Here is a 6,807-nt window from a genome sequence, read left to right on the forward strand (position 1 = left end):
AGGAAAAATGAAAACACGAAAAATGAACAGAATCTGTGTCAGAGAATACAGAGGGCAGTAAGTTAAATGAATAGGTAATATGGAATGGAGGAAGTAATCACCGATCACTCTCCTTTGAGCATGATGAAGAAAAGGCCACACTAGAAATAGGACTATAACATAGCAGCAACTGCAAATTGAAAGGAGATCAAGAAAGTACATGATAAAAATTCTATGTACACACATCTTTGACAAATATTGATAGTGAAAAAGAGACAAAATAAAAAAGCAGGAGTATCCATCTTCCATCAAATTGAAAGTAAAGTATAGGATAAACATTCCATGTACATACATGTCTACAACAAATCTTGACAGTGAAAAAAAGATAGCAAAATCAGAAGTCAGGAGTTGTCCATCGTACGTTATTGTCAATATACGAATGTAAGGTCGGTCAGTCTTTGCATTATAAGAACGTTAAAACCAGGTAACTTGAACCCAAAAATCAAGCATTAAAAAGACAAGTTATATCATAAAACACACATCTCCCACAAAATTATTATTAAATCACAACAAGCGTCATCCATAGAAACTTATATGAAAAGGTCACTACGTGAAAAAATGAATTTGGCACCGGTTCAAACCCGGCCTAAGGCACCGGTTTGAACCGGTGCCAATGTAGGGGGTGCCAAAAAGGGGTTTAAAAAGGCACCGGTTCAAACCGGTGCCAAAACTTGAAATTAGCACCGGTTAACCGGTGCCAAAAATGGGTTTAAAAAAATGTGGAATTGTTTTTGACACCGGTTAACCGGTGCCAAAAGTGCCAAATATTATAATTTTTTATTTTTTTATTATTATTATTTTTTTAGAACATCAAACAATTAAAAATCGACTTAAATTATTTAGAACATCAAAATATAGATCGAATTTCAATCAACATAATAAAAAATTTACAATATATAATCAAAACAATTTTACAATATAGATCAATACAGTAGTAGTTTAATTACAACATATAAAAAAAATTACAATATAAATAAAAAAAATAAACTCAATATTCTTGCACCTTGAATTCTTGATTCTTCCATTTAAGATCTAACTCACGATACCTGCACCAATTAAAGAAAAAAAAAACGATTAATATAATTAAGCTTCCAAAAAAATTAAACCCAGAAAAAATTTGAAATCGCAAAAAAATTTGAAATCGCAAAAAAATTAAACCAAAAAAAAATTAAATCGAAAAATACCCAAAAATAAAAAAAACCCAGATAAAAAATACCCAGAAATGGAACTAATTGAAATCGAAAAAAAAATATCAAAATTGAAATGGAAATAAATTGAAATCGAAATAAACCCAGATAAAAAATATAAATTAAAAAAACCCAGAAATCGAAAAAAAAATTGAACTCGAAAAAAAATTGAAATCGAAAAAACCCAGATAAAAAATATAAATTAAAAAAACCCAGAAATCGAAAAACAAAAATCAAAATCGAAAACAAAATATATTAAAATCGAATAAACAAAAACAAAAATTGAAAAAAAAATTCAAAATAAAAAATAAGAAAAAATATAATCCAGAAATCGAAAAATAAAAAATCAAAAACGAAAACAAAATATATTAAAATCGAATAAACAAAAATCGAAAAAAAAAATCAAAATTGAAATCGGAAAAAAAATAACCAAGAAATCGAAAAACAAAAAATCAAAATCGAAAACAAAATGTATTAAAATCGAATAAACAAGAAACTAAAATCAGAAAAAGAAAAAATTAAAATTGAAAACAAAATATATTAAAATCGAATAAACAAAAACAAAAATCGAAAAAAAATTCAAAATCAAACATAAGAAAAAATATAATCCAGAAATCGAAAAACAAAAAATCAAAAACGAAAACAAAATATATTAAAATCGAATAAACAAAAATCGAAAAAAAAATCAAAATTGAAATCGGAAAAAAAAAACCAAGAAATCGAAAAACAAAAAATCAAAATCGAAAACACAATAATGTATTAAAATTGAATAAACAAGAAACAAAAATCAGAAAAAAAAAAATCAAAATTGAATTCGGAAACAAAATAACCCAGAAATCGAAAACAAAAAAATCGAATTAAAATCAAGAAATTATACCCTAACCTTGCTCATGCATGTGTTCGTGGTGGATTAAACCAAAATTTTTTTGATGAAACCCATAAAAAATTAAAGAGAAGAGATGGTGGCGGCGGCTTTGCGGTGGTGTTGTTGTTGTTGTTGCGGTGGTGTTGTTGTTGTTGCGGAGATGTTTGAAGAGAAAGAAAAGAGATTGGGAATGAAGGAGAGCTAGAGGAGAGAGAAGGGAGAGCAGAGGAGAAGGGAGAACAGAGGAGAAAGAAGAGGCGGAGTGAGAGGAGAGAGAAGAGGCCGACTGTTTTAGGGTTAGGCGTTATAAGAGGCCGAGTTATATTTTTTTTTAATAATTAAAGACCCGGTTCACAAAGGCACCGGTTCAAACCGGTGGCCTTTATGATTTTGGCACCGGTTTGAAGTGAACCGGTGCCTTTTACTCTGCTTCAGCTTCCCACCAATTTTGTAGGCCATTTTTGGCACCGGTTTGGACTGAATCGGTGCCAATTAGGGGGTGCCTTTTTGATATTTTCTACTAGTGGGTGCATCTCCTTACCTGAGCTGAACCCTTGTATTACAATGCCACTTGACCAGCTATCTCTCCTCTACAAGTCTACAAAGATACCAACATTGAAAATAATATCCCTCGAATCCTCCATTTATCTAAAGTGCTCAGCAAATGCCTTGATCTCTTTGGATCTTTCTGTAAATCTTCCATGATGATATAACCATCTATTTAACCTATAATAAAGTAATCCGAAAGTAAGTATATTGGTAACCCACTTCACACTTGATTCCCTCGTCTTTACGACTTTACCCTATAGTAAGTTGATACAAGCTTTAAACAGATACAGCTAAATCTGGTAACCATCCCTGAACAAATTAGCAAACACATCCTACACAGTACTGCCTCATCTACCTGATTGTAAGTCAACATAGATTATTACTGTTAATAACTTAAGCCTTCCAAAATCATTCCAATAGTAAACAGAAGATAAAATCAGGCAATGTTTCTGAAAACAATTATTTAGCAGGGTACTTTAAACCAAACACTTTAAAAAAATAAAAAAAAACAATAAAAACTTAGGAAATTTCAGAATATTATAGCATCAATCCTCCAAAAAGCCCAACAAACTTGAGATGTGCCTGGAAAGACCTCAATAGAAGAAATTAGCAAGGCACCACTTATGAAAGTCAATAAGCACAAGGCCTAACCTAAACTATTTGATACTGGTACAAGATGACCAATATAATTGATCAAAACTCTAGACTACACAATTGATTAAAGAAGGCATACCAAGCTGAGTTGAAAGATCTGAAGTAATCAAAAGGTTGCTTCAAATATCTAAACAAATAATTGACTGCACATTAACATTAACGACAACTCTCGGATAATTTCGTTCCAGTTCATCAGCAAAGGCATACATCTTCCATAAAAACTAGATTCTTTCATATTTACCCTGTTATAAGTTGCTACAACTCTTAAACAGATTCAACTAAGTTAATAACCATCCTAGAAAAAAATTGGCAAACCCATAAATACACTGAACTTCTTTATCTACCTGAATGTAAGTCAATGGAAACATTTAATCTACATAGCCTACTAAAATCATCCCAATAGTATGTCGAAATTAAAACATGGGCAGATCTTTCAAAAAAATGCACTAGCAAGGTAATTTGAATCGAAAAGCCTGCTAGTACTGTAGCAATAGATAAAAAAAAAAACTTAAAACATTGGCAATAAAAATGCCAGACAAAAAAGAAAAGGGCAAGGATTTCAAAGTATATCACAAAATGCTTAACCCTCAGTAAAAATGAAAACACGAAAAATGAACAGAATCTGTGATCACTAATACAAGCCCAATGTGTCCAATACATTTAGATCAATTAAATAGTAAAGAATAAGAAATTAGAGCAGAATCAGAAATAATGAAAACACGAAAATTTAAGCAAAAACGCAAGAAACCATAAAATTGATAATAAAAAAAATGTAGTAATGCGGTAAGACTGTAGATCAGGAAGTGTATCAAGAAGATTACTCACCTTAATTGTTCTCTTTCTCTCAATCAAACTAGCAAACAGGAAAATTAATTAAACAAAATTGATGATATCAAATTTATTGAAGCAGTTACTTACGAAAACCCTAATTAAACAAATAGTAGCACAATATTTGAGAAAGTATAGCATTTAACAACTAAATAGAGCAATTTTAACCAAATTATACTAGAATAAATTCAATTATTTCAAAATACATACCAGCAACTTGCGATAATTAAATTAATTCGATCGAGCGACGATGTTCAGAAAATTAAGATTATGAAATTGTTCGATAATCCACCTAATTTAAGAACCTTAACTTGTCTAGACTCTCAATTAGTAAAAAAAACTTGAAAGCGCAGAGTATGCATCAATGGAAGCTCAAAGTAAGCCGCTTCAATGGAGGAGAGAGAAAGAGTGTGGGAGGAGAGAGAGTGTGGGAGGAGAGGAATTATGGGCGCATTATCATAAAAAGTGTGTGAAATAGGGGAAAAAGGTAAAGAAGGTACGGTCCTCTAATTGATGAGTCACCAAATTTTTTTTTTTGAAAGATGAGTCACCAAATTTTGAAAAAAAGGGAAATTATTAAAATTTAGTTGCCGTTGCATTAGCCTTTTCAGCCGTTGTGTTAGCACCTCTAATGCGACGGCTTTATAAAACCGTTGTGTTAGCCCCACCTTTCATATAAACCGTTGTATTAGACTTATCTATTGCAACGGTCATAAAAGGGCCGTTGCATTAGCTCTATTTTTTCCGTCACATTTGATAAAAAATGTAGTATTGAAAGAAAGATTTTTATTAAAACGACAGCATCACAAGACTTTTCACACTTTCACTTCGTTCGATAATCATGTGACGTGAAAAGTATTCATCAATGGGTTTGTGACGAGGGAAAAACTATGTGGTTATCTAATCCCCCCTCGGTCAAACTAAATTTATAAATACTTAACAAACCTAAATACGAGTATAGAGGCAAGTCAAGGATCGAACCCAAAGGAACGGTAATGTTCAAATGCTTTCGATTTGGGTGTCTAAGCTAGGTCAAAGACGAAGGTAAGAGTGAATACTAACAACTAACAAACCAAGTAACCAAGGAAATAAAACAATAGGAACGGGGATCAACAAGTAATTATGTCAATTGCAACAACTTGGGAAAATCATGTCAATCAAAGGTTGTGAAGACTAATGATAAGAGAAATCAATTGGAATCAAAGAGCTATCTCCTAATTGTTAAGCTAGGGTTCACTATGAATAACAAACTAAGAGAATCACAATCAAAACCAATCAATAATTGCAATTCCTAAATCACTTTCGTGTCATTAGCAATTACAATGCAATTTAGCATAATTCTCGAGGCCTAATCGAATTACACACATGCAAACCTTCACTAATCACTTTAATCTCAACAATCAATCAACACAATTCCCAAGTTAATCATAATTAATCAATCATACAAGTTTTACCGAATTCCTAGCCAAACAACTACTCAAATATCATCATCTATCAACAAACAACTAAAGAAATAAAAAATCAACAATATATCAAGAACAACTACACTAATCAAGCATCAAATATCAAAATCAAATCAAACAAACATGAAATTAAATAAAGCAATAAAGAGGAGAGAGAGTGAGAAATCTTCATTGATTGATAATGGAGATCTTCAATACAATTGTCATCTTGAATATTCAACCTCTCAAATAACCATTGAAATTCCTCACTTTCTCTCTCTAAAATCTACTCCTAAAACTAACCCCAAAACTAGAGAGAGAAGCTCTCAACTAAGCTAAGAAATATGTGGTCTAATATTGGATCTGATCCGTGCCATTTATGGCACCTTTAGGCTATGTTTTCTTTATATTTCTATGCTCGTTTTTAGTCTTTTATGTCGTGTTTTTAGAGAATAATGCTCAATTTGTGTGTTTTTGTGTTAGTTTAGAGAAATGCGTGCTTTTAATGGTTTTCTTATCATTTTATTCATTTCTCAGCTATTTCTCTCGCTTCTCCGTTTCTTTGTCTTGTTTTGTAGGTACATCACGGGCTATATGCATGGGAATTGAAAATAACATCCACTGGGATCGATATGCACTTTTCGAAATTGAATTTGAGTTAGAAACAAAGGAAAACGAAGGTTTGCAAAGTATCAAAAAGTACCTTTGTGCATTGTTTCAGCCATATCTCGAGTTCTACAGATCGGATTGAGGTGATTCAAGTTGGGTTAGAAACTAAACTTGAAGAGATTTCCAATGATAGGTTTCACGCCTGCATAATATTCCTATATTGTGAGTTACAGCCTTCCAAAGTTGACCCTGCAAATCTGCCGCGGGCACGGGCTACAGTACCCGCGGGTGCGGGGCTGCTACAACCTATTTATGCCCATTTTCGACCAGGAGCTTGGAGAGGGCTGGCTGCGGGCACCCCGCAGGCGTGGCCGATTTCTCCGCGGGCGCGACTTTTTGGGTTTTACTTGCGATTTCATTTATTTCCTCCTATTGTATATATAGTGTACGACCTTCTTTATTCTTGATACATGAAATACTTTAGTTTAGAGTAGTTTCTCTCTCCTCTAAGGAGGATTAGCTTAGATTAGGAGTTCCTGTCTCTAGATTAGGAGTAGTTTTAGAGAGAGAAAATGAAGGATTTCGATCAATGGTGACTGAGAGGTTGAAGATACAAGTGTGACAATTGTGTTCA

General features: G+C 32.6%; 1 long non-coding RNA gene across 1 annotated transcript; it reads right to left on the reverse strand.

Moving 5' to 3' along the window:
* Positions 1 to 1,100: 1,100 nt before the first annotated feature.
* Positions 1,101 to 4,558, reverse strand: LOC145585632 (uncharacterized). The gene is made up of 3 exons (XR_014100697.1): positions 4,333 to 4,558; positions 4,120 to 4,147; positions 1,101 to 2,817 (listed from the first exon to the last, which is right to left on the reverse strand). It is a non-coding gene; the product is annotated as an uncharacterized LOC145585632 (long non-coding RNA).
* Positions 4,559 to 6,807: the final 2,249 nt, after the last annotated feature.

Source organism: Chenopodium album, chromosome 2 (genome assembly GCF_948465745.1).
Source record: "Chenopodium album chromosome 2, dcCheAlbu1.1, whole genome shotgun sequence".
Classification (NCBI taxonomy): domain Eukaryota; kingdom Viridiplantae; phylum Streptophyta; class Magnoliopsida; order Caryophyllales; family Amaranthaceae; genus Chenopodium; species Chenopodium album.